Genomic DNA, 27,438 nt, shown 5'->3' with positions numbered 1-27,438 from the left:
TACAATAGCTGCCTTTTTGAAAAGGGGCTTACGAAAACTTGGCATATTCCAGAAAAGTTCCTCTGATTAGCGCTTGTTGTTTATGAGCCAATAATTGCAGGGATTGCATCGATCTGTATGCCCTTTATTCGCTGTTTTTTGTGAGGGGGGTGGTGCTGAGCCTTACGTTGAAAACATGGGCAGCCTTCTTTTCGCTATGAAAGGGCCCAACTGCGTTCATCTTAGCGGTTCTCTCCCGCCCGCGGACACAACCTTCTGTGGCGTGGCTTCATTAAATTGTATGTGGCAGAGTACGGGTCTAGACCTTCGCTGATACTCGTTAGCTGTAATCAGCTGCCTTCAGACAGATTCAGCCACAGTATCATTACACAACACGGTTTTTATTCCTGCCGCGCATGCCATGTAATTCGTAGATATGGTGGCTTTCGTCGGCGAGAACGGGAATGGGCGATCTGTGTTAAGCTGAGATTACTAGAGAAACGGCTGAAGGCATACCTCGTTGTGGATACCGGTGCGTACAAAACAAGCAGTGTAACTGCCAGAGTGAGACACATGCAAGAAGAAGTAACCATAACTAACAATATTTGTGTCTTTCTCGACAATTCATTTTGAGAGGCCGGATCAATGCCGCTTGTCGCTCGTGCCGATTTGTGTTGGCGGTGGTGGTGCAGTGGAATTGCATTAGTTTTTTGTTGAAAGGTTGGTGGTTCGATCCTCATTCGGTGGTATTTTTCTTATTTTATTTTTTTGCACCGACAGCATATAATTTTCCTTTAACCGGAAGATGTGCCTTTCCTTGGTGTTTTTCAAACAAAAGTGATTTCTGTAAGTAATGTTGGAGGTATATTTTCACAACTTGCTATTGGATGGGATAGCCCAACAAAATAAAATTTTCGTTGGCTATGCCACCTCATCTTTCTATATGCAGCGTTTTTTGTGTCTATGTTCCAGCTATAATGTGCTTCGACGCGTTTTGTTCAGTTGGCGTATATTTATAAAAACCACGTTGCGAAAAAGCAGAGGCAGAGCCGAAACCAAAACCACGTGCTCCTTCCTGCACGATTTTTATCGCCTTCGCTTCCTGCAGGCACACTGCTGTTGTAGTAACCGCTATGCCGACTGGTTTTCTTTCAGTTGCTTTTAAGGCAATGAATTATCGTTTCGACGAACATATGCCGCCTGCAATTTGAGGTCAGTGGCGAATCAAGTTTGTGTACTCGACTTGTGTATATAACATGGTTGGACTGTTCCGTTCCATGTTAGAGGCTTGCGTTGCCGGTTAGCGCTACTTTTTTGTAACAGCGATTGATTGTGAGCTTTACGTAGGTCGTTGAGAGCGCCATTCGACCCCAGCATAGGGGGGCGGGCGGGGCGGGTGGCCGGAGCAGCGTCAGTGTTTTGTGCGGTTTCTAGAGATTTTGCTTAGCAAAATTGGATCACACCGCTACGTTGACTAAGCCATTTCATGCACGCAACTGATCGTCAAACTCGCGGTCCATCGATGGGAAACAGAGTCATGCCGCTCTAGTATAAATTTGCAGCACTTCCTAGTTCTTTTTAAGCAGTTGCGAAATTGTACTACATCGTACCATTTTTCGGTCCTGAAGCAGCGTAGTACACTTAAGGCAGATTTTGGCCGAGTCACATAGCAGTCTACATTATGCTGCAGGGGCGGCAATTTTTCAAAGCGATCACTCAGTTAGTTGCACTGCTACAAACAAGGTTCGATGGCTGAAACTCACACTTGGACGCCCCGCACCAGCAGTGAATGTTTGAGCGTTTCGGTCGTTGAGAATAAATGGTTGTAATGTGTATCAGGAGCACCAAGAGATTGCTTTCTACCTGAACTTGGTACCACGTTGAAATTACAAGCGTATCGTGCGTCTGGAGCGGCGGCATAAGGAACGCGGTATGCAAATATGCAAGGTGGTAAATACAATCGTTGCAGCAGATATCATCGTTATCCTGGTTAAATATCATCTTTACAAATGTCATCGTCACCACTTGGTGCAGTGAAATAAACTCCACACATGCTTATATGGACAACGGTAGCCTTGAATAGGGAACGAAAGTTGCCAAATATTTCAGCGCTCTCGAGGCACATCATTTCGCTCAACTTTCGTCAGCATGGGTTTCTTTCTCCTACTGTCATTGTTTGCATTTTATTTCAATATCGTGTAGGAATTTCCTTTCTTAATGAGAATAAAAAGTTTTCACTTGTCTTGCGAGGTCAAAGCAATCCTGTATGCACGCTGTAGGGAATAAATGTAGTAGGACCCGATGTTCCGACCAGGCGTATCGGCTACATCCAACCAATAGCCTCAGTTACGGTTAACGCAATCTTGCATCATGCGAGGTGGTACAGCTGGCGCAATGTTGTATCATGGAATGTTGCGTCATCCTCGGTAGCTCTTCGCAACACCTGATATAGTCCTTCCTGGTGACTGATTGGTGATCACTCTTTTTTGGACTTCAAAATTACTCCACTGACAACCTGTAGAACATGTCCACTGCCATTCAATGGTAATATTGAAGCCGAAAAACGACAAATGATCCATGTACGATTAACGTGGTCTTGTGTTGTATTTGGTGTTCTTTTTTCGCGCGTAAGGAGGAGACAGAACTAATTTCCGGAGGAGGAGTTGGAACAACAAAAAAAGGAAAGAGTGGTAACCAGTGTATAAAAAGCAAAAGTTCGAGGTATGCGCAGTAGCCGATCCGTACCATGCAGGTCAGTGAAAAGGTGTTGCTCTGACGAGTGTCTGTAAGCCCAGCTATGGCTGCCTGCAGCCCGCACTGAGCGGATGGCCTAGTCATAGCGTAAGGTTTTAGTATGCCAGAACGTTTACAGCACCACAATGTTAGATCGGCACTAGCAAGACTTTTTTCAACGTGACCTATCGCTGCAAGTACTGCAGAAAAAACGTACGGGGCAGGATGTACGGGGCAGGAAGCTCCCATGTATACAGCAGGGCGTGATATAAGTTGCAGTAATAAATTATCTTTATGACAGACACAGAAAGACAGACAGACAGACAGACAGACAGACCGACATTGTCGCACTGGAGTAGCCAAAGAAAGACTGTCGTCTTTAAAATTAGCTGCCAAGAGACGCTTCCGCCACTGTTCCGCATGCTGTTCACACTGCGCAGCCGTACCCCTCGACGCCGCCGCCAGCCCGCAAAATAAGAGATAAACACAAAGACAAAAACCGGCTAGCGCGCGAGAAGCCCAAAAGAGAGGTCCCACCGCGACAAAGGGACAGCAACAGGGCGCTACGCGTCCTTATGTTTATTTAAGTTAAAGGGGCACTGACACAAAAATTTAGCATCTTGTTTTTTTCGTTGCGATAAGTAGCTAGTGACCTACTTATAACCTGTAGAAACCTAATTTGCTTCAGCGTGCGACGGTTGTTTAATTAGAGGGATTTTAAATGCGGCCAGTCGCAGTTTCGGTTTCAGCGAGTGCCGCGAAACGATGGATTTTGTGGATTTTGTGTGAACAAAGCTGACCACGTGACCGTCGGAGGGATATCACAGAGCAGAGCCGCCGTAGCACTGTCGAATCCGCATCGACGGCAGTTTCTGCGAATGCCCCCACGTACTGATCTCGTGAGGCGCTTAATTAAAAAGCGACCGTGGATGTGACGCAGGCGCTGCGAGTGCAAATGCTACCGCGGCTAAAGAACGACGCGCGACGATACGGTGGGTGGCAAGACGCGCGCTGGGAGCAGCCGGCCGGTCTGCCTACAGGTCCTCCTACAGATGTGTTCGGCCCAGCACTGCGGCGGATATTCGAGTGCCGCTCTCGTAAGCGGTGCAGATGACAATTTTTAATGCAACCCGCCATCGCATCATTAACTCCTTTCTCATTTAAGCCACTATGGTCGGGACTTGGGGACAATTTCGTGCAGCGGTAACAAGCTATCACTCGAGCTACCTGCGCCGGCCTGGGCCACTTCGCGGCCGTGGCCGCCGCCTGCACAGCGACCGTGCGGCTAGCTCAGTGGGCTTTTCGTGCCTCCGGCGCGTTTTCGCATCCAATGGTAATAAACAGTAATAGAAACAGAGTGCCTGGAATCGCTGTAGAACTTCGGTCGCGGCCAGCTGCCCGATTAGCTGACGAAATCACGGCGCCTCCGCCGCCAACGATCGGGTCGTTCGTTCTCGAGAGCAGAAGCTCCGCCCTCCGGCCCTCCGATTGGAGCGGCGAGCCGGGCGAGCCCGCGTAAAACGCCGGTAGTGCGGAAGCGGCAAACACAAACTCGTGACGTGTTTGGATGTTGTTTATTTACAATTGCGCGTGGTCCTCTGCTGGCTGCTCGGTTGCGTTTCGCACACTTCAAAATTGATTTTAAATATGTTCTAGGCTGTATTCGCCGCTGATATTTTGCAGATGATGTATATGTGTTCCCACCAATCTATCTCCGACGTTATCTCGCCTTCAAAATTTTGTGTCAGTGCCCCTTTAAGAGCCGGGTCAAAACCCACACGTGTCTGACTTTAACCATTCATTTTTTATGTGCGTGTGTGTTGTGCCAGAGTGCCCGACACAAATTCGCTGCACCTGGCGACGTCACGTGCTCAGAGGGGTTGATTTGCTCCTGGGTCGAACCGTCCGCGGCCGCCGTCCCGCAACTTGGCTGTAAAGGCGCCGCCGGATCTGCTCTCTCTTTCCCATTGCGACGGCGGGACCTAACATGCCTGGGACGAAGGACCCCCGGCAGACACGCGGCGAGTAGCGCCGGAAGATGGCGCCGCTGAGTCGTCTTTCCTTTCCCTGTTTCGGCGGCTGGGCTGACGCTATCGCTGCGCCTCCATTTGCCGGATTAAAACTGCGGCTCGTGATAGTCCTCATAGGAGGGATTCGAATTGCAGGCGGCTGCAACGGAAACCCCGGGGTGTAAAACCAGCCCGGAAGCAGCGGCGGCGCGGCGGCATCTCATCGGAGGCAAGGAGGTGAGAAGTGTTATCAGCTTTGTGCTAGCCATGTAACGCTCTTGCTACATTTCTATTATTGTATATAAATGCAGTTTCAAATCACCGGCGGCTCGACTACTTGGTCGCTCTGTTTTGCACCGCGTTGATAGCGGACTGACCAGTGCAACGTCTCAACAGTGGTGACTGAGCTAGAATGGCCTAGTCCCAACAGTGCGTGTGTGTGTGCTTTTTTTTTGGGGGGGGGGGGGGGGGGTCTGCGGGTGTGGAGCAGGTACCGCTCACAGTCAAGGACCGCAGTGCACCCAGTTGCTGCCGCTGCTTTGCAGCCGTTAAAGCATTGTCCAACTGCTCTGCCGTGGTTTGTCTACTCGAAAACAAAGTTTGCAGACGTGGTTTTCGGAGGCGTGGTAGCTTGCACTGACTTCACTGTATTGCCGTGTTGGTGCGTTGGTTGCACAGTGGAAATCTGCAGTCCTTGTCTCGAGCAGCACTGATGAAGCTGACACCGATTGATCAAAAAGTCCGGTGGCGTCGTTATGGGCAAGCAACATGTTTTGCGATATGTTCCAAGGCGCGAGCTTGCGCTAAAAACCCAACGTCTGGCGTTGGCGTTCATCATATAAAAAAAGGACCCTTCACGAGGCCTTCCGCTGTGGGAGCTTAAACTCTGCTGTAGTTGTTGGCGAGGGGTTGTCGCCCCGCAAGTAAACAGCCGATGAAGGTTGGGGAAGAACAACCCACAAAATTCACTGTCGTCGTGAGCTTCCTCATTACACGGTAGCATAAAGCAGAAGAGGGGCATCGGGTTGCGATTCGAAAGCGATTGGACAATTTTGGTGAAACAAACCAATTTGACTGCAACTGTTGAAATGAGCGTTTAGGCGCACGAAACGGCTACACAGCGTCACATGCGTCTACGGAAACTGCAGAAGACCGTAAAAGGGCGACTTCAGTGCGCATCGTGCATTAATTGTTGGCGGCGCCCACGGCCTCCCCTAAAACAACTTGAACGCAACAAGCGGAATGAAGTAGCTAAGCGTTACCAGGCCGCGTATTTGTAAACAAAAATAACTGCGCCAATCAAAACGTGCCGTAGAAACAAGAGAAACGGCGGCAGCGCGTTCCAGCGGGCCTTAACCCCACGTTTTTCCATTTTCACCATGGCCACCGAAAAAAGCAAGCAGCGCCAAACAGGGACAGGGAAAGGACGGAGGCGCAGTTTTTGTTGTGTGATTTTACCATCCTTGAGAGTTTAGCTGCAAAGCGGCACTATTAAACGTTTGCGACTCGTACACGCTCGTCCCGACTAGAGTTCGTGATAGAACGTGTTTATGCTGCTGCACTCACCAGTGCAAGCATTCGCAAATATAGTATTCATGAGTATTGTACTGATGAGTACTGTATTCATGAGTATGTATACTCGCGAGTACTCATACTCGTGGGTAACCATGAATACTACTCATGAGTACTCATAGTACTCATACTCATGAGTACTCATAGTACTCATACTCATGAGTACTCTGCTCCCGGTTACGCATACTCATGAGTAGTGTACTCATGAGTACTGTACTCACGAGTAGTGCAGTTACCTGTGTCCTCACTCGTCTTCGTGCTCAGTCGTGAGTTTGAGTAGAAATGAGTACAAATGAGTGTACTCACGAGTGAGTACGCCGACCTATGGATGTGGGTAACGGCCGCCTCCGTTCATTTCAGAAGTTTACGTTAGGCATGTATACATAGCACCGTCACTCCTCCATCTTCTGCACATCAACCCTTAGTGGAGGGTCTTCATGGAGCTGTCGCCAAGCTTCCCTGGTAAGCAGTTTAATTTTGTGCACCTTACCGGCTATGACCACCACCGTGAGAGAAAGTTTGCGTTGCGGTAGTGCGTATATGTAGTACGGTCATCATTAGTGAAAGGACGAAAGCTTCGCTTTAGCAAGCGAAGCCCTTATTAGTGACATTTCTAGATACTCAAAAAAATTGACTCACTGGGCAAATCCGGGTTGATTAAGCCGTTACACGATCATTGAGTCCACGTAACATAAATTTTGCTGCCCCATCACACTCACAAAGGATGCACACCAACAATACTGATTCATCCGAACACAAAGAAGTTCCCTACTATTGGGCCTCCTCGATTATCAGTCCCGGATCGTCCGCGGAGTGCCCGAGGCGCGATCCGGCGCTCGATTTTCCCATGTATTCCTACGGGGCTTCCGGTCCGAACGCAGTTCTCGGACAGCCCGTGGACCGTCTAGGACTGGCAAATCGAGGACGCCTACTGAAAAGTGTCATATAAGAGAACGGAAGTATCTCTGCTAGGTTGTGCCCCTCGTCTAGAAGGTGGGTGTCAGGGCCGGTGTTTGTGAAAATCTGGGATACAAGAATATTTGGACTGTTTGAAGCCGCTCATCTGTATGGGTGGTGTTCTCTTAGTGATAGTTGCAAGAATATACAGCACATACTGCCGGAATTTTACTTAGAAAGTGCTGTTTCAGTGTTAAATATAAACTCGAAGGAATATAATGTTGCGCTTAGCAGGCATGCGGAAAGACGGGCTTAGGTGCGTTAGAGAAATACTGGAAATAGTGGGTACATATCAATACACAAACAATCGTATATGTATTTTGTAAGCGTAAAACTGCTGATGGAAATCAAGAAAAGCAAATTAAGCTAAGAATAAATATGTGGTGGGCTGCATTCTCTAAGGAATCTGACATTTCGTGCAGAAAGCTTTGAAAGCCACAAAAAAGCGGCATAGCAGCAATGTGAACTTTTAGTAAGGACACATAAGGCAGCCACGTATGATATTACTAATAAAAAAATCATGGGGTAACATAACAATATAAGGAACTACTGAGGGTAGCATTTATAGACACGAAAATGGCATGTGTTTGTTAAAAGCCTCGAGTGGAACATCGTGTACTGCTAATAAGATGAAAATCGGTATTGGGCAGTTGCGTGTTGCGGACGAAAAAGGGATGGAGCATTTGTTTAACGCAAGCAATACGAATAGGCTGTTAACAAAATAAGAGCAGAGCAAAACTTCAATGAAGGAATGAACTAAGAAAATTGTTATGGAAGAGGGGCTCAGCATTTACGTTAGAACTGGCCGGAAAACTTCAAAAAGACCTTTGCCCTTCAGTAGACAATAAATGACCGATGGTGGAAATGAGAAAACAAAGTGTGTCACCAATCTTGGCATCGAACGCCTAAGGTTACTTCGTTGTACACCCGCCCAATGGTTTATGAACATTACGGGAGCGTCGACCGTTCGGTCGATCATCGTCGTATGATGGAGGGATACGTGAAACGGGGCGAGAGTAGCCGCATGCGCTCTAAGCAAGGGCCGCTGCTGTCGTCGTCTGCTAGGCTGTTCCAAGAGCAGACGGCCACCCCCTATTTTTGTTATTTTCTGATCACACTGCCTCCCATACTGGAAAATTTTCTTCAAGACCAGGGACTTGGCAGCAACTAAAAACATTCTAATCAGCGTTGCCGAGGGACACTTGCGCTCGGCAATGCTGATTACTCTAACACAGATTGAAGGCTGTGATATTATATGCCAATCCAAGGCTTTAGTGCATCACGCTTCAGGTAGATAATCAGCTCAGTCTTTACAGGCCGAGTGAAACGTGTCCCTAGAACTTCAAGACGAATAAGAGAGGCTCTGATCGCACCACACCATGAACCATTGCGTTACCATTATAAGATCAGCCTGTGTTGTTAACAGACACTGTCTGTTAACTCAGTGCCAACTGACTCTCAGAGCTAACTGACTCAGTGCTAACTGACACTCACGCAGGTGTTGTGAAGATTTACGTGCGGAAGGTCTTGTCAAAATGCCCTTTGTAACATATTACCGTATTCGCGTTGTATGTCGGCAGTTAGAGTTTCCTCAGAAATGTGAAACTTTCAGCAGATTGGTGCAGTCCTGTCTAAAAAAACTTCATTAGGACCGCAAATCTGCACTTCTCACAAATTCAGCTGCTTAAGGATATGTGTGGCATCCGGAGGACTCACTCCTTTCATGTCGGACGGATTCGTATTTCCACTTCAGAGTTAATTATTACCACTGCTGAACATGATAGGTTAACGGAACCCCTCCGCGGCACTCGGTTAGCTGATATACATTCGGTGATGTACTACGGTAGGTAGGCTAGAAATAGGCCACCGTAATAAAGGGAAGGGGGTTTTTTACACAATGGCTACATTTTTGGCGGGCAATCTTAGGGGAATTATCGCATTACGTAAAGTTTCCTACGCCTATTTCGAAATTAGAAAACTTAACCGTGCATATCCAGTGGCCGCTGTGAGGAAAGGTCGCCTTCTTGTTCCTCCTAACGCTCATACATCACTACTAGAAGAGCAAGGCGGGTGAGCTCACGCACCCTTGGCAACACCTTATGATATCGCTACAGCTTCGACAGGTGCTGGGGCCAGCGCGAGGTTATGGTTTAAAGCGGCGAAATGGGCGAGAATTTCCCCCTTCTCAGAATGATCATGCAAGTAGAAACCTCGTCTGCTACGTGTTCGTCCAACCACGACACAACTTGTTCCACGTGTCACTACCGATATTCCTTGCAGGTGCGTGGCAACAGCGATGCGCGCAAATTTCAATCGTGTAATACGTAGTTTAAGTGCGTACTGACTTACACTGCCTACTTTGGCTTTGAGAATAGGAAAAAAACTGCCATGTTTGAATGGTGTTACTCCATCACTAAGCGGTACATAAAATGTATGTGTAGGAAGATTCTAGAGCGAAGCTTACAGCCCCTGACGGAAGTTGCCTATACGTAAAAACACTGCAAGAAAACCACATTCCTTTAAGGATGATGACGATCCTTTATGAAGATTTAAAAAATGACAATACTTCTCTGCGGAGTTTGACGAGAGCTTCGTCAGGCCTTCTACACTACAGCACGAACAGCTGACGAAGGCGTGCGACAGCGCGACGCATATACGTCTCACGTCGTGTTCTGAGGTGAACTTCGAGAGCTGTTACTCACATTACTCACAGCTGGCCATAACATGAGAATGGCGCTGCTCGATAAGCCGTAGGGCTGTATCCGGGGGATGTTAGTCCTGACGTCGCTTTTTTAAGCGTGGGACGCTAGTCTTGACGTCACGTTTTCAGGCTTAACACCTTGAACCGGCAGAAACTTCAAAATACTCATACTGCGCCAAGAAGCACGCCTGTGTCACGGATATAAAAACAAGAATAACAGGGGGCAATGTGCGCCGCAAATTGGTCTCTCGGCTCTGAACAACTATACATGGTTGTCAACGGCCTTGCCTGAGGGGTGCTGACACAGTTACACTTACGTGAGTGTTCTGAACTTGTTGATGCTCTTGCTCATTCTATTGCTTGCCAGCTGCACCAGGATCTGATCCACCTGCCGGCCAACTTTTGAGATACATTTTGGAGGTTTAGTAGGGTGTACGCCACCGTGTGTGCACTGGCCCGCTGTGTGTGTTGCACAGACAAGTGGCTGGTGCTTCGATGCTTTCACTATGGAGTACTCTCATGTATGACGGTATTGGTGTTACCTTATCCACGCTGCACATTCAATAAAAACGGGAAGAAAATTGAATGCAATGATTTGAGTTGTCGCAAAATGTTTTAAGCGGTCGTCACGCCACATGCATGAGTCGCATTAAAATACGTTTACACGTTGATCACAGATTACAAATATTGGTTCAACAATACAGGTACTAAACACTGAATTAATACTCTCCGCGTGGTGCCAACATAGCACGCCAAAAACCTTATGTTAAAAGTACGCAATGGCCGGAAACGCTATACACTAGCAGTCTCCATTTAAAGCACATTCTCCTCCTGCAATAGGCCTATTTGGTTTGGACAGGAGTGGTGGTTCCGTAGCCCACATATGAGCATTTGTTATTTGTGCCTAATGACTCCTGTTGCATTATTTTAGGAAAATTATTAATTCAACATTTAAGCGTGGTTATTACAGTCGTACTATAAAATGTCAACGGGAATTAGTACAGCTGTGCCCCGTTTGGTGGCTTAGGGCTTAGTAGTCAGCTCCAATGTTTCCTATTGCGAGTTTGTAGGACATAATGATGGTATTTTTGCTCACCAGGCAGGGTGTACCAGCAGGTCTGTCTCCTGTTGTTTTGTTTGAACATTCGAACTTGCAATCCGGGGCAACTGTAATCTGTTGAATGAAGAACAATTTTACTCCTACATAACAAGATATACTTGCTAAATAGTACTCTCGCAAGAATGGTTGCGGCAACATAAGAAAAGTGCACTTCAACAGGAAAAACCAGGTATCTGTGACTTTTCCCGCTTGCATAGTGTATAGCTTCGCATGCAGAGGGATAAAACTTGAGTTTGCCCAAAGCAGGATTGACTAAGATGGTTTCCCTAATTGATGACTGGCATTCCATGTCGGACTGCGAGCCGTAAATCAATGAACTACTGAGCCGTAGCCAGAAAGCTATACTCTAAAGTATGTTACATCAAGCGCGTTTTTTTGTCTCTGTACCTGGCATGAAGAGCACATGAATAAGTACACTACCGCTCTCTACGCTGAGAATGAATGGTTGTTTTATTGTTGAATTTTTGTTTATTCTGGAAAGTTTAACATATATTAAGAACAGTATCAATTTTAGTATAATAAACTTTATTTCTCCCCAACATCTAAAGACAGAACAGTTGCAGAAAATGCTGTCATGAACAGCTTCACTAGGCCGAAGTGCCCATTCAACAAAGCAGAAGCAGCAGCACTGAAAAAGGAAACCGTCAGTGACGGAATCACACAGCAAAACTACTCACGCATAAAAGCTTCATGTCTTACTTATAGAAATGAGCGAATAAATGCCATATTTCGTAAACAATAAATAGATACAAACACACATAGGTCGAGTATAATAGTACATAGACAAATAATTCTTTAATACATTCGTTGTACGTGAATACAGTTCCAAGTGGTTACACTTGAACAAGTGACGACGGACATCATTGCACATGTACAAAAGAGAAGTAATTGTCTGCTTAGTCCACTACTGAAAAAATAAGTTTTCTGGCATTCTGAATGGGCAACTTGCTTCCTTTGGGTGAAGATTGGCCGAATTATGTATACGGTTTATATTACTTTGCGTTTCTTTTTGAAATGAAACACTTGGCCTGTGAAATATTCGCAATGTATCGCAAAAAAAGATACATGTGCAAGTCATATATTGCAATGGTAGCTGTTGCAAAAAAGATACATTTGCTTGGTGCGCAGTACTGGAGAAAAAAAAACATAGCACGGAAACTTCATTCGCAGAGGAGGAAATCTGCGTATATGTGAATGTGGGGCAGTGCCCCACACAAGCTGATATGAGAGACGAATTCTCCCATATTATCCAAAGACAAATTCTACACAAATACGTTTAACACGATCTACTACCTAAATTTGTCGATAGATAAACTCCTTTGAATCTTGTAAGAAAACTGGTAGTTTTTTGGACGAAACGCTATTGCTTTTGTCGTTTTTCATTTACGCTCATGTAACAAAACTTCACCCATTTTTTGTTTAGTGTTATTTATTTATTATGGACAGGCAATACATAATACACCCAACAATAATACACATAACGATAAAGGTCCCCAAAGAATATACGATTTTCAATCGAAACCGATGCCTGTTAACGATGCATGCGCTAAAATATGCGTAGACAAATTCGGAGTGATGAACTTTAGATGTCCAATGGAGCTGAAAAGGCGAAATTAAAAGCGTTTGTTGGAAACTTCCCTCTATATGCATCATATTAGTGACAATTAGACTCCACGTCAGTTGTCCTAATGAATGAATTTGTCGTATATAGAACAAATATATTTCTCTTATATCACTGTCCCTGTATCACATTCAGGTTATTGCGAATATTTTGCGTTTACGTTCAATAGACATCTAGAAGGTACGATTGAGGAATCGTGGTTAACGCACCATAATTTTCCCGCTTTCGTGCGTACCAAGTGGCCGTTTTTGAATGGCTTACAGATACTTCCCTTGCCTCTCACAGCTGAGATCAGTTGCCATGATAATAGGCAGGTTGATCTACAATAAGCAACCAGTGCCAGTCGACCTGTCCACAATTCACAAAAGGGATACACGCCCCGCAGACTACGGGAACTTTAACTTAGTAATCACTAGAAATAACCACTTCCAAAGACTTACACAGTACTTAGAAAGAAAATATAAATTGTGGTTTCACTAGAAATTTCAGTATGTAGTAGCTTTGTGCGTACCATGAAAAGCTTTTTCAAAAAAAAGTATTATTACCTTGCTTTTCCTTTATGCGCACCGGCGAAACACTACGCTAAGGATTCTCCCTCGATTTAGTGTACCATTCGTAACTCAGTGCATTGCATTCGCGTGTATGTTATAAATATGCAATTTGTATACTCATACAGAATATGTGCGTGGATGCACGAAGAGACATACGTATTCACGTGCAAGTCAATGCGTGCATGAGTAAATTGTGTATATATTGTCGTGAACCAATATTGCCAACCACCTTCGCTACCCACACCGATGTCATCCGGAATGCAGTGAAACAGGAACTGGGATCTGCTATGACGCCGGAAGCAACTGGGGAGACGCAAGCCATGGCCAACTTCGGTATCGTACGTCGCCCTCCCCATCTGCCACATCGTCGCACGGAGGTTCCGTACTACCAGAGTCCTTCAATGCTTCACATTGAAGGACTCTAGTACTACCATTCATCGTCACCTGCCCCACCACATACGGCGTAGCCCCCCAACCCGAGGATAACCGATGTTTGGCTGACTCCCGATCGTCGAGCGGTATGTTACCACTACGGGGAAGCCGGCCATATCTACCCGTGCTATCCCTTCAAGAGGCTGAATTTGCGAGTGTTATCCGTCTACGCACTACACCTCCTACTCGGATAGCGCCCTGCTGAAATAAAAAAAATACCTGTCTAATACTAACTGAGGTCCTCCTCGAAGACGACCGTCCCAATCGACGCCACGGTAGCATAATGAGTTCGGTGAAGATGAACGATGTGATGAAAATATGCAGAGAAGAAGCTCTTGTCACCACAGATGTAAGTGATGGGTTTGGTGAACCCCGACACGCAGCAGCTACATCCGCAATGGAATGACGAACTGGTGAGGGCTCGCTACCACATCGGACCACAGGGCTGGGGAAACGTCGTCATCGTCGTCAGGTCAAACGTCGTCAGGCGTTGGCGGCTCTGGATCGGCTCCTCACGGGCTGGGGACACGGGGAGGGGGGGGGTCGTCATCGAGTTCTTGGAGCGGTGGGGCTTGGGCTGCCCGATGCGGTTCACGCACCCTCGATGATTACGCTGATGCCCATGAGGTGCGCAGCTGGGGCTAGGGTGGTGATGTACCCCGCACCTCACCGAATGTAACGTGGCGGCAGAATTGATGGAGCGAGCCATTGCGAAAGGTGATGAACGATCTATTTAAATACCGTCTATGTACAATGTGGCCATGGGTGAGACCAAGCCAGGCAACATGCCCCACCCAGCTTCGTCGTCGTCGCCGATGCTCGTGCGGGACGCTACACGCCGTTGTAGTCTTCCTCCTTTTTGGGGGCGTAACATCATTGTAGCAAGGATAATGAGCAGCTGTTCTAACGCCATCAGCTTATCGGGGTATGCGCCACATCAAGAAAGAGTGCCATGCCATCGTGGCCCAACTTTGCACGACGGTATGCGCACACGCTGGTAGCAGTGGAAGAAGCACGGCAGGAGGTGCTCGGCGCGCGAGTTCGGCCATCGTCCGTTCGCTTGTACCTGCGCTCGCCTTGCTTCTGCTCCTGCAAATAAACGCCGTTCGGTCTACTACCGGAGGGTCAACTATAACCCTTACAAGTGGTGGAGGTCAGGTGTTTCGGTCCCATCGTGGAGTTACGCAGCCGAACGCTGTCCACGATGAACCACGTATCCATCCAGCAGCCTCCGTTTTCGGCACCAACCGTCATCTGCTCGGGCGCACTGCAAGAGCGGGATCCACCCAAGTTCAACGGTACCAACGAAAATGATGCTGAGGACTGGCTTTCCATGTACAAACGTGTGAGGAACCACAACCGATGGGATGACAAGAACAAATTGTCCAATGTCCCCTTCTCTCTCACCGGCCCCACTGAAACGTGGTACAATATTATCGAATCCCGCAATAAGACGTGGTCCTCCTTCCGCTCTAACATCACGCAAGTTTTCGGGCGCCTTACGGTGAGGAAGCGTCGTGCCGAGGAGCGCTTAAACGTGCGAGGACAGCAGACTGGGGAGACGTTCACTAGCTACATAGAGGACGTCCTCGACCTGTGCATGCGCGTCGACTCCTCAATGACAGAATCAGAGAAGGTTCGGCGCATCTTAAAGGGAGTTGATGACGACGCTTTCTAAATGTTACTAGCCAAGGACTCCCGAACCGCAGGAGGGTTGCAAGCTGGGCTAGTTGGAAATACATTCTTGGATAAAACCACCGCTAACTCAGACGAAGACGAAGAAGGTGTACCACAAGGACAGCCGCTGGTCTAACAAATAAGTTTTAATGCCAAAAAGGGTGAATATGAATACTGAACACAAACACATAAAGTAATAAAAAGACACTGCGCATGGGCGAAACAAGTTTGTAAAGGTCAAGTTGATACCACAAGTAGTTGTACGCATGTTACAATCAAGGCACACGCAGATACGCAATCTCTTTCGGATGGAAAAACACGGTTGTTTGGCTTACACACTTATCACCTCATTCTGGTATTTGGAATGCCTCCACGATTTCGCGGGTTGTTTGGTTACGGTGCCTAAATAAAATGTTAGTGGCAGGAAAATTAGGTTCGCATTGGCTGCACTTAGCGCAATGCGAAGAAAGATGGGATGATACAGGGCCTTTCAATGACAATTCATGTTCTCTCAAACGCACGTTGATACAGCGGCCAGTTTGCCCAACATCGGTTCGGCCACAAGGCAAAGGAATACTGTACACAACTCCCGTTGCGCATCCGACAACCAACCCCTTTCTTACTTCCCTGTTGTATCTTTCTGTCAAGCCTGCCACATACAGAACGCAACTTATTGCGGGCCGTGGTAGCCACTTGCACTCCATAGCGATGGCCAACTTTTTTAAGGCTGTATGTATGGGATGTATGGGATGAATGTATGGGATGACGGCAACTTGATGACAAACAGCTTCAATGACCAAGTTAAAATGTTAAGGGAGGCGGGATTTCCACAGCATCTCTTGTCATGGTTGTGTGAAAAACTTGTAAAAATCCTAAAAGCAAAGTCCGGTGGCAGGGAGGTTGCTGAGGACACAAAAAAGCACAAGAAAGTTGGCGTAATCCCATACATTCATACGATCACAAAACGCCTAAAAAAAGTAGGCCATCGTTATGGAGTGCAAGTGGCTATCACGGCCCGCAATATGTTGCGTTCTGTATGTGGCAGGCTTGACAGAAAGATAGAGCAGGGAAGTGAGAAGAAAGGGGTTGGTTGTGGTGTCAACCACAGGAACCGGTATGTCGCATGCGCAACGGGAGTTGTGTGCAGTATTCCTTTGCCTTGTGGCCGAACCTATGTTGGGAAAAGTTGCCGCTGTATCAACGTGCGTTTTAGAGAACATGAATTGTCATTGAAAGGCCCTGTATCATCCCATCTTTCTTCGCATTGCGCTAAGTGCAGGCAATGCGAACCTAATTTTCCTGCCACTAACATTTTATTTAGGCACCGTAACCAAACAACCCGCGAAATAGAATAGAATAGAATAGAAATTTATTTCAGACAATAAAAAAGATACAAGTTGCCTGGGGGGACTGGCGTAAAGGCACAGAAGGCCTGACAAAGCGCCGATTCACCCGATTACACACGCATAAATCACCAGTCATACATGAACATTCATTGGGTAAGGAAAAAAAAAACAAGAAAAAAAAAGAAAAGATACATCGCAATTGAGAAATACAAATGTTATGCCATTGGACACTGAAAATAAGCACATTGAAGATTGGTACGTAAAAAAAATGAATGAATATCTCATACACAGTTATCGTAATACGTTATCGTAACAAGAAGAAACAAGTACAGTACGCATTGATTTCCATGGAATGGAAGGAGGAATTAAGAGTATGTGGATTTAGTTTTGGATTTGTAAAAGCCAGGCATGAATCCTTTTTTTTAAATACATGAATCGAGGGACTTTCCTGAATTAGTGCGAATACAGTAGGGTGTTCATTTAGGATATCTGGAATTTGGTATGTCAACTTTTGTGCACCGTAGTTGGTGCGAAGCTTATCTTTCTTGTACGTGATATGCCGTAAATTGTGACTGTGGTCTTTCTCGGCAAATTTTCTTAAAAATTCAGTAGTGTTACATTTACCGTCGTGGTACGCGAGCGTAGCTAATTTTTTAAGTCGGGTATAGTTAATTGTTAACAGTTCATGTTTTTGGAAAAATTGGGCTGTATGCGAGCGAAAGGGCAGCAGTTCAATTAAACAGAGAGCTCTTTTTTGTAATAAATAGAGATAGCTGAGGTTCGTTTTTGTCATTGTCCCCCATATAAGAAGGCAGTAGTGAAGATGCGAGCGTATTGTTGCGTAGTAAATTTGCTTTTATAACCATACTGGTAATAGGTGACGCAACGTACAGCGCATGCCAACAGCTCGGGCAATGCTGTTTCGTAAGTATTTGATGTCAAGGGACAAATCTAAACAATCATGAAAGAAGACACCGAGAAATTTGTGTGATGTAACGCGATCAATATGTTGTGCCTCAAAGTAATATTTTTTTCGCTGCTGTACGTTTTACTACAACCCGCGATAGGATGTAAATACCATATAGTACTTAGTTTTTTTTGGGTTTAAGATTAATCTGTTTGCACTTAACCAACTAGATAGATTTTCTAGCCACTGATTGGCTTGCGACTTAAGGACATCAATATCTGGTCCAGAGAGAAATACATTGGTGTCGTCAGCAAACAAAATAATGTCTGGAGCTAGAGGTATGTTTCCTATGTCATTAATGTATATAATGAAAAGTAGTGGGCCTAGAATTGACCCTTGCGGAATTCCCCATGTGATTTCGCCGAAATGAGAGGTCGCATTGCCAATTTTAGTGTACGGCATACGGTTTTCTAGGTAACTTTTCACGATGTCTAAGGCAATTCCTCTTACACAGTATCTGGAGAGTTTGATGAATAAAATGTCATGCTTTACAGAGTCAAAGGCTTTTTTGAAGTCAAGAAATAACCCAAGACTAAATAGTTTATTTTCTATGTTGTCAATTATTTTGTCCTTAATATTCAGTAACGCCATTTTAGTGGATTTTTTCTTTTGAAAGCCATATTGATTTTGTACTATAATGTTCTTCTGCTGCAAGAAGTAAGTCGCGAGTTTATTGTTTCTTCAATAACCTTACAAAACATAGGTAAAACAGAGATGGGCCGGTAAAAACCAAGATCGTTTTTATCTCCTCCTTTGAAAATGACAGCTACCCTTGCGATTTTAAGTTGGTTGGGGAACGTTCTTGAGCATAGAATAAGATTGCATATGTGCGATACAGGTAAACAGATAAGATGAGCGACTGCTTTAAGAGGTGCTGCCTTTATTTCGTACACACCGCAAGCACTACTATTCTTTAGTTTATTGAACAGGCCGTACATCTCTTGCGTTGTAGTAGGAGACACAAAAATTGATGAGTCCGAACAATTAATATAGGATGTACAGCTAACACTATTACCCGATGCAGAGGCGCAAAAACCTGCCTTTAGGAAATAATTATTGAATTTGTTTGCTAGGAAAGTGCCCGAATATGGTATGCCCTCAATTACTATTTCTGATATTGTTTCCCTGTCGTTCTTGTTCCGTAGTGCACTTACGCAATTCCAAACCTTTCTAGAATCATTAGAGATGCTGAAAAACCTATTCTCAAAATACAAGGTACGTGCGTGTTTAATATCGTATGTCAACTTATTCCTAATTTTTTTGTACTCAGCTAACTGATCGAGGTTTTTGGTTCGAATAAATGATGCGAATAGTTTGTCTGGTCCTTTTATTCTCTTGAGTTAAGAGGCATCAATCCACGGTTTTCTAGATTTTTTTGTGTTTTTTTAGCTGCTCTAGAGGAAATGCACTATCATATAGTTCCTTAAATAGCTTTAAAAAAGTGTCATAGGAAAGAGTGGGATCGTTTGTCTGCATTACAGGGTCCCAGCTGGCTTCCTCGACTAAATGCTTAAAAAAATCGATCTTTTCTGCAGATAATATTCGGCGGAGAATAGGTGCGTGGTCTGTATGTTTGCTGTGCTGGGTTATGTAGGGTGAAAAAAGAGAAAGAGCGGCATGTGATCACTTATATCTGATATTACACTCCGGCATCGGATTGGTCACTTTTAAAATTCGTAAAACATACGTGCAGTAACGCTTCGGCTGTACTTGTCACCCTTGTCGGTATGTCAATAATACTTCGACAGCCAAAAGAAAGAAAAACATCAAGTAGCTTTTGAACAGACGAATCCACCAAGAGCTACTTAATATTGAAATCACCGGTAACGATGGTAGGTAGACCAACGCACGCACAATACTCTAAAATACGCTCAAGAAATTCTATAAATGGGGTTGTGGCACCATTTGGAGGTCTGTAAAGTACTACCAACATTGTATTCAAACACTTTACAAGCACACATTCGTAGTGAGTATCTATGAATGAGTATTCTGGAACCACTTCGTAATTGAAGGTGTTTTTACATATATAGCAACACCCCCTCCCCTTTTGCTAGTTCGCAAAACTGAGATGCTGTTGTACCCTGAAAAATTTACAACGGGGCATTCGTTAGAAAACCAGGTTTCAGTGAATGTTAAAACGTCGAATGTATGACCCAAGCCATCTAAAAAAATAGTTGACGGAATCATGCTTGTTCCTTAAACTTCGCGCGTTCAGATGAAGTAAAGAAAGTTGCTCGGTGCCATTTAAGGCCCTGCGTTGTCTAAACGAAGCAGCATCGTGATAACTACATGTTTTATCGCGTGTAGGCATGTGCCTTTATGGCGTAAGAAAATTAGTGAAGTCCTGGTGCTATCTTATTTGGTCGAGGTCACTGGCTCCATTATTCCTCAGTATTCTGTCATGTTGACTGCGCCGAACAAAGAATTTTCCGTCCTTGACCCACGCGAACTGGTATTCCATTTCCCTTGCCTTTGTTTTCATCTGCCAGAACAAGCGTTTGTTTTGAGCAGTCAAGTTTTGGTTGATGAAAACCTTTGATTTCTTCATTCTTAGTTCACTTCTTTTTGCAAGCCAAGCGTCACGGGTATAGCGGGCTGAAAAGCGCACTATAATAGGCGATGGCTTATCTTTCCCGTCTGCGCCTGCCCTAGAACGCAGCCGGTGAGCGGCTTCAATATCGTTTTCAGATAGCCTAGGAAGTTCCAGTTCATCTGCCAGAAGATTTTTTTTCTATCACTTTTTCGTTAGTCTGTTCGGCAAGTCCATAGATTTCTAGGTTAAGACGTCTGATTGATTGTAGGGTTTAGCGCGCCGACGCAACGCAGGCGATGAGGCACGCCGTATTGGAGGGCTCCGGATTAATTTTTACCACCAGGGGATCTTTAACGTGCGCCGAAATCTCGTACACACGGGCATTTTTGCTTTTCGCCTCCATCAGAAACGCGGCCGCCCCAACCGGGAATCGAACCCGCGACGTCGTGCTCAGAGGCTAAGACGTCTGCTGTATTGATCAAGGTTATTAACTTCTTGCCTAATCATTTCCACTTCTCGTTCGTTTGTCTGTGCTTCGAGTTTTTCCACCCGCTTTACTCGCCGCGGTGGCTCAGTGGCTAAGGCGTTGCGCTGCTGAGCACAAGGCCGCGGGTTCGATTCCCGGAAGCGGCGGCCGCTTTCCTGATGGAGGCAAAAAGCAAAAAACGCCCGTGTGTACGAGATTTCGGCGCGCGATAAAGATCCCCAGGTGGTCAAAATTAATCCGGAGCCCTCCACTACGGCGCGCCTCATCGCCTGCGTTGCGTCGGCGCGTTATACCCCACAATCAAATCAAAATCAATTTCCACCCGCTTTCTTAAACTGCTCATGTCAGCATTTTGACGCGTCATTTCGGCAAGCGCCTCATCATACTTGCTTGACCTTTCCTGCATTGACCTTTCAATGGCATGCACAGTGGCAGCAACGCCTTCCAAAGCGTCGACTTGTGATTTCACCGTAAGTAGTAAGGATAATTTTCTGTGAATTTCACCTATTTTCTTCGTAAGGTTTATTCCGTTTTCCGCTTTTTCGGGTTAAGTGCGCTGACTGCTTCGATTTTTCGCCGTTTTACATGTTGCACAGTTGCATGTGCTCTTCGCTGCTGCAGATTTCTTTTTGTAGGCTGCTTCTGTAACTCCTGAGCATGCGCCTACATGATAGCTGTATTTACAATCCAAGCACAACAAATGTGTCGTGTCCCTTACAGATTCATGACAAGAAATACATGTGTCAGCCATGATAGTTATTCAGCAACAGTGGCAACCGTAAATTCAACTGACACGCTCGCTTTTGCATGCAGGTAAGCACTAACCTGGGAAAAGGAAGACGGAAGTTTAGGAGCTAGTCGATGAACCGCACGGCGCCACTGTTGCTGAATATGTGTGAAGGCATTCCACATCATGAAGGCATTCCACATAGCAGAACGAGGTGATAAGTGTGTAAGCCAAATAAGTGTGTGTCTCCATCGAAAAGAGATTGCGTATCTGCGTGTGCCTTGATTGTAACATGCGTACAACTACTTGTATCAACGTGACCTTTGCAAGCTTGTTTCGCCCATGCGCAGTGTCTTTTTATTACTTTAGTGTTTGTGTTCAGTATTTATATTCACCCTTTCTGACAATAAAATTTAGGTGTTAGACCAGCGGCTGTCCTTGTGGTACACTTTCTTCGTCTTCGTCTTCGAGCGCTGGTTTTATCCAACAAGTACTCCCGAACCGTCGCTGACGTCGTCCGCCTTTGCCAGAGTTTCGACGAGCTGCGCAAGGGCGAGCCCTCACTCGGCAAGCTTGTGTTCGGGAGCAGCCCGTGTCAAGTGTGGAGGCAGTATATGAAGGGGACCCTACGTTGTTTGCACGAATCAAAGATTTCATTCGCGAAAAGGTTGCCCGCCAAGTCTTCCTCCTGCCCTACATCTCAGACCCGCCTTCCACCCTGGCGCCTTCGCTTCAGAATGTCATCAACGAAGAGGTCGCTGACGCACTACCATCGGCTTAGCATAACCTGCCCGTAGCTGCGCCCCTTACTTACACCTTCGTAGTAGGTCGGATATCGCTCCAGCCTGCTTCGTTTTGTCGCCAAACTGTCCTAAGCCTACCTGCCGGTTTCTTTCCTGCCGATTCCTTTCCGCCAGCGCACCATGTCCCGCCCTCATTACCAGCACGACCGCCGATAAGCCTGGTGAGCGGTCCCCAGGTAACGGGGGCATGGTACACGCAGGAAAATCGTCCGATTTCTTTTGCATGTGAAACGCCAGGGCATGTCGGGCGCTACTGTCGCTGCCGCATATTGCCGCCCGGCGCCAGGTAACCCCGGGCGCCCTTTTACGCCACCCCTAACTTTCCGCCGTATGCCGCTCAACCAGTGCCGTACAATTTCCACCTGAGCCGACTGACCGTTGAACTTCCGCTGGCCGCCGTTCTGCTTCTCCACGTCGCTGTTCGGTGTATCCCATGCGTCGCCACCCTGCTCATGCCGAAGAGAAAAACTAAAAGCCGCAGTTCCGGAGGCAAGCACTGCGTCGCCATCGAATCCTAAATGTCCGCATTTCTCGCCTAAAAATGTTATCGATGTAATCGTTGAAGGTGTCCCTACCATTGCTCTTATCGACACTAGAGCTGCTGTTTCTGCCCACTTCTGTCGCTCTATTCGAAAAGTCATGAGGCCCCTTTCTGGACTGTCATTACGCCCGCCAGTTTACAGCGAATTAAGCCGCTAGCCGCTGCTAGTGTCGTTATCCAGAACAATTCCTACACCATTGAATTCATCGTGCTGCCAGCTTGCTCTCACGAAATCATCTTCGGTGGGACGTTTTTCCCGCAATAACGCTAACAGTCATTGTTCCCGTGCTGAAGTCGAGCTTTCTTCTGTTCCTTTGGACGATTCCTGTAATCCCACTACCTAATTACTCGTTCATGAAGACATCGACGTCCCGCTGAGCTCCTTCGCCATCATGCCCCTGTGCTGTACCTCTGTCCCCGACGCCACTGTGTTGTTCACGCCTTCCGACATTTTCTTCCGCCGCAGATTCCATCTGCTGCCTCACGCCGTTTTAACTGTTCGTGATGGCGCCACCACTATGTTGGTGGCCAATCCGTCAGCGACCCCGTGCGCTCTTCTACGAGGAGAAACACTCGGCTACGCAGAGCTTGTAGGTGCTCATCTAGTTTTTGATGTATCAGGTGATCTTTCTCACCTTGAGATCAGTGAACTGAGTGCGTCTCCATGTTCGCCCGGACTATTGCCAGCTGATGCCTTTGCCAACTGCATCGACGCCAATCTAGATGCAACCCAACGAGAACGTCTTACATTATTGCTTTCGAAGTTTTGTTCTTCCTTTGATTGCGCGCAAACCTCGCTGGGCCGCACGTCTACTGTTACGCACTCAGTCGACACCGGATCGCATGCTCCACTTCGACAGCGCCCATATCGTGTGCCTCCGACAGAGCGGGCAACCATTGAAGACCACGTCACGGAAATGCTTCAACGAGGTGTTATTCGTTCCTCGAAGAGTCCGTTGGCTTAACCAGTGGCTCTCGTTAAGAAGAAAGATGGCTGTATTCGGTTTTGCGTTGATTATCGCCGCTTGAATACCATCACAAGAAAAGACGTGTACCCTCTTTCGCTTATCGACGATGCGCTGGACTATCAGCAGGGAGCGGAATTTTTCTCATCACTCGACTTACGCTCCGGGTACTGTTAACAAAAACGACATTTGTTACCGTATACGGCCTTTACAAGTCTTCATCAGCCTTTGCAATTAGTTGAAATCATATGTATTCCTCTACATCACTATAATCATCGTCGTCATCGCATTCATCTGGCGTAGACAGCCAGGCATCTTAGCCGGCCTGACATCGCCAGTTTTTATTAAAGATTGTTCTCTCTCTCTCTCTCTCTCTCTCTCTCTCTCTCTCTCTCTCTCTCTCAACACCCCCGTCACGTTCGAAAGAATGATTGACCGTCTCCTTTGTGGCCTCAAGTGGAAGACGTGCCTCTGTTAGTTGGATGATGTCGTCGTTTTCTTTCCCGATTTCGAGACACACCTGATTCTCCTAGAACAAGTCCTGACTTACCTTGCGAACACTGGGCTGCAGCTCAACCTCAAAAAATGCCACTTCGCGGCACGCAAGCTTGCCATCCTGGGCCGTGTCGTTTCCAAAGACGGCATGAGCCCCGACGCGACAAAGCTTCGAGCCTTTGCAGAGGGCCCGAAGCCCAGCACACTCGAGGCGCTTCAGAGCTTCATTGGTCTGTGCTCTTATTTCGATGGTTTGTTCGCAACTTTGTGACCATCATTTCGCATCTTACCAAGCTCCTCGGTAACGACAGCGGCATTTCTGCTTCGTCACCATCCTACGACGAGGCATTTGCGACACTGCGTCTTTTGTTGACACCCCGCCTATATTGCGGAAGTTCGACCCGCGGGATCCAACAGAAGTGCACACTCAAGCGAATGGGATTGGATTCGGTGCCGTGCTCGATCAGCGGAAATCCGGCTGTGAGGAGTATGTTGTTGCATAAGCGAGTCTGGCACTGACGAAAGCCGAACCAAATTACTCCGTCACTGAGAAGGAATATCTGACCATAATATGGGCGCTGGGGAGTTCCGCCCGTACTTGTATGGCCGCCCATTTGATGTGGTGACCGATCACCACACGCTTTGTTGGATCGCGTCCCTGAAAGATCTTCCAGGTCGTCTTGGGCGGTGGGCTCTTCGCCTGCAAGAATGTAATATCCGCGTGGTTTACTGTTCCGTCCGTAAGCATTCGGATGCTGACGCACTCGTTGGTGTATTGTTTGTTGGTTTGTTCGTGTATTTTTACCTACATAACGTCGTCATCCCGATCGCCCTAGAGAACCCCTTCCTGTCTGTTGACAGCGGCCTTGTCAGCAGTGTCTGCATGGAGTTCAAAAATTTATCGTCGTGATTTGCAAACTGTGCAGTGGCCTCGGCCACAAAACAAGAGATTGCAGTGGACTCTTTGCGCAGGATGAGCGTCGGCACCTTTGCGCAAACCACTGCTGTTTTTGAGACGTTGCAGAAAGAGCACATGGCCTGCAACTGCTGTTCTATCACGTGCGTTAGGTGTGACCCCTGTTCGAGACGACACATCACCGTTCGTTTCGCCATTTGCGAGAGGTTGTAGGCTAACTACCCGACTCTGACTCGCTTTGACAGGGATGCTGATCTAGAGAAACTTTCGCAACAAGGCCACAAAATAACGACTGGTCGTGCAGCAGCATTTTCTCTTCGTAGGTGCTCCTTCGCGCGGCTACTTTGTAGACATATGACAAGTTCGGTCTGAAAGCTGAAAACTGCCGTGCGTTCGAGATTTCCGCGCACGTTAGAGATACCCATGAATGCAAAATTAATCGGGAGCCCCCACAACGCCGCACATCATCGTCTGTATACCGTTGACACTTTAAAGATAATATTCAATCAATCAAACAATTTTCGTCCGCATACGCATCCACACCGGCAGCCAAGGTATTTTCGTGTGCAACAATCTGTCCCGACTGCTGATTTTACCGTGTTTTGAAATAGAGGACTTGGAATTGCTTACTTTCGGAAGCTCGAACCGTCTGAAACAGCACCCGTGAAGGGAGGTTGCGGTCACACGGCGCAGCTTCTTTCAGTCAAGTACAGTTTTCTTGGGAGCACCCTAATCACTAGAAGTTGCCGTCTTCAGTAAAGCTTCGAGTTGGGATAGTTGGTTTCAAGACATTACACAAACGTAAAACACAAACGTTTACAAGACGGACCCGCCGCGGTGGCTCAGTGGCTAAGGCGTTGCGCTGCTGAGCACGAGTTCGCGGGTTCGATTCCTGACCGCGGCGGCCGCTTTTCTGATGGAGGCGAAAAGCAAAAACGCCCGTGTGTACGAGATTTCGGCGTACGATAAAGATCTCCAGGTGGTCCAAATTAATCTGGAGGCCTCCACTACGGCGCGCCTCATCGCCTGCGTGGCGTCGGCGCGTTAAACCCCACAATCAATCAACGTTTACAAGACGACCACTAAATAAACGGCCAACGAAACGGTTGATGTGGTTCTAGCAACTGTGCACTGTTAATTCAACAAGAAAACATATAATTCAACAAGTTCATATAATTCAACATAATTCAACAAGAAACCACTTTCACCACTTATCACATCCGACTACACATGCGTCTTTTATCGATTCATAGAAAGAGTTGAAAGTAAAGCTTTTTACCTCTACCTCCCAAGGGTTCTTTCGCGACCGTTGGTGTCAACACAAAACTCCCGCGAACAAATAAAAGAAGTTAGTGGCACCACCAGGAATCGAACCTTGAACTTGAGCTATGAGCCCACGCGGAGACGGAGAACACAGGTGGTGCACTCACTAAGCACATATGCGGGTTTACCCCCTGCATTCTCGCTGAATGCCACGTGATAGCGTCACATGACCTCTTGCACCGCTGTGCACTCCGCCCACAGCACGTGTAGCGGCCGTGTATTGGCCTTGCGAATTGCGCACGGAGCTGCAAAAATAAAGGAAGCTCACACCAACGCATGGCATCTCACTTCTAGTACGCGAATGTGCTTAAGCGTGTGGCCTCCAGTGGTTACCGCAAAAAACAGAGATCCGTGTCCTCCGGCCTCACGCAGAAGGCCTCATCTAGGAAGGCATTGAAATACTCCTTGATGGCGAGGCCATCATTCCAAGCCCATCCATCATGATTCTGAGTCCACATCTCAAGGACAACACCAAGTGTGACGTATCTCTGCAGCACCTAAAACACAGCTTCGATCGAATTATAGAGATAATCAGGCGAGTTGCCCTCAAGAAGCGAGTCCTGAAGGAAGACATACCTTTCGATTAATTCAAGCTTTTGTCCTTTCGAGAATCACTTACGTCACCCCTGTCTTCCTCTCGGCAGGAGGACATAAACAGGCTTGATATAATGATTAGTACGATGGTTGAGCAGGCCACTGGTCTTCCAATAAGTGCGTCCACAGAAACGCTGCTTAGTTTTGGGCTCCACAACTCTAACCGGAACCTCCGATTGAGCAGACCAGCAGGGGCTCGCCGCATTCTTCACCAGATTGGGTTAGCAGCGCAGAACGTCAGACGCGTGATGTACTCCCGGACACCTGAGATCAAGAACTAAAGAGCATCCCTTTGCTTAGAAATATGTACCCTTCACACGACGAGGGTCGCCGAGAAGCATGGGCTCAAGCGGTAAACACCATGCTCGGTGGGGATCATTCAGTAATCT

The 27,438-nt window shown here is 46.8% G+C and overlaps 1 long non-coding RNA gene and 1 pseudogene across 1 annotated transcript in view; both read right to left on the bottom strand.

The window, feature by feature from the left end:
* Positions 1–27,438, bottom strand: part of LOC144164967 (uncharacterized) — a 55,049-nt gene that overhangs the window by 6,941 nt on the left and 20,670 nt on the right. The window contains exon 3 of the long non-coding RNA XR_013321279.1: positions 11,048–11,125. This is a non-coding gene — a long non-coding RNA (uncharacterized LOC144164967). The remainder of the gene's footprint in view (positions 1–11,047; positions 11,126–27,438) is intronic.
* LOC144164966 (uncharacterized) lies at positions 20,016–21,436 on the bottom strand (annotated as a pseudogene).

The sequence above is a fragment of the Haemaphysalis longicornis genome, unplaced genomic scaffold (genome assembly GCF_048455015.1).
Source record: "Haemaphysalis longicornis isolate Haplotype H1 unplaced genomic scaffold, Haemaphysalis longicornis Haplotype H1 scaffold_14, whole genome shotgun sequence".
In the NCBI taxonomy this organism is placed as follows: Eukaryota; Metazoa; Arthropoda; class Arachnida; order Ixodida; family Ixodidae; genus Haemaphysalis; species Haemaphysalis longicornis.
This window is presented reverse-complemented; position numbering and strand designations above follow the sequence as displayed.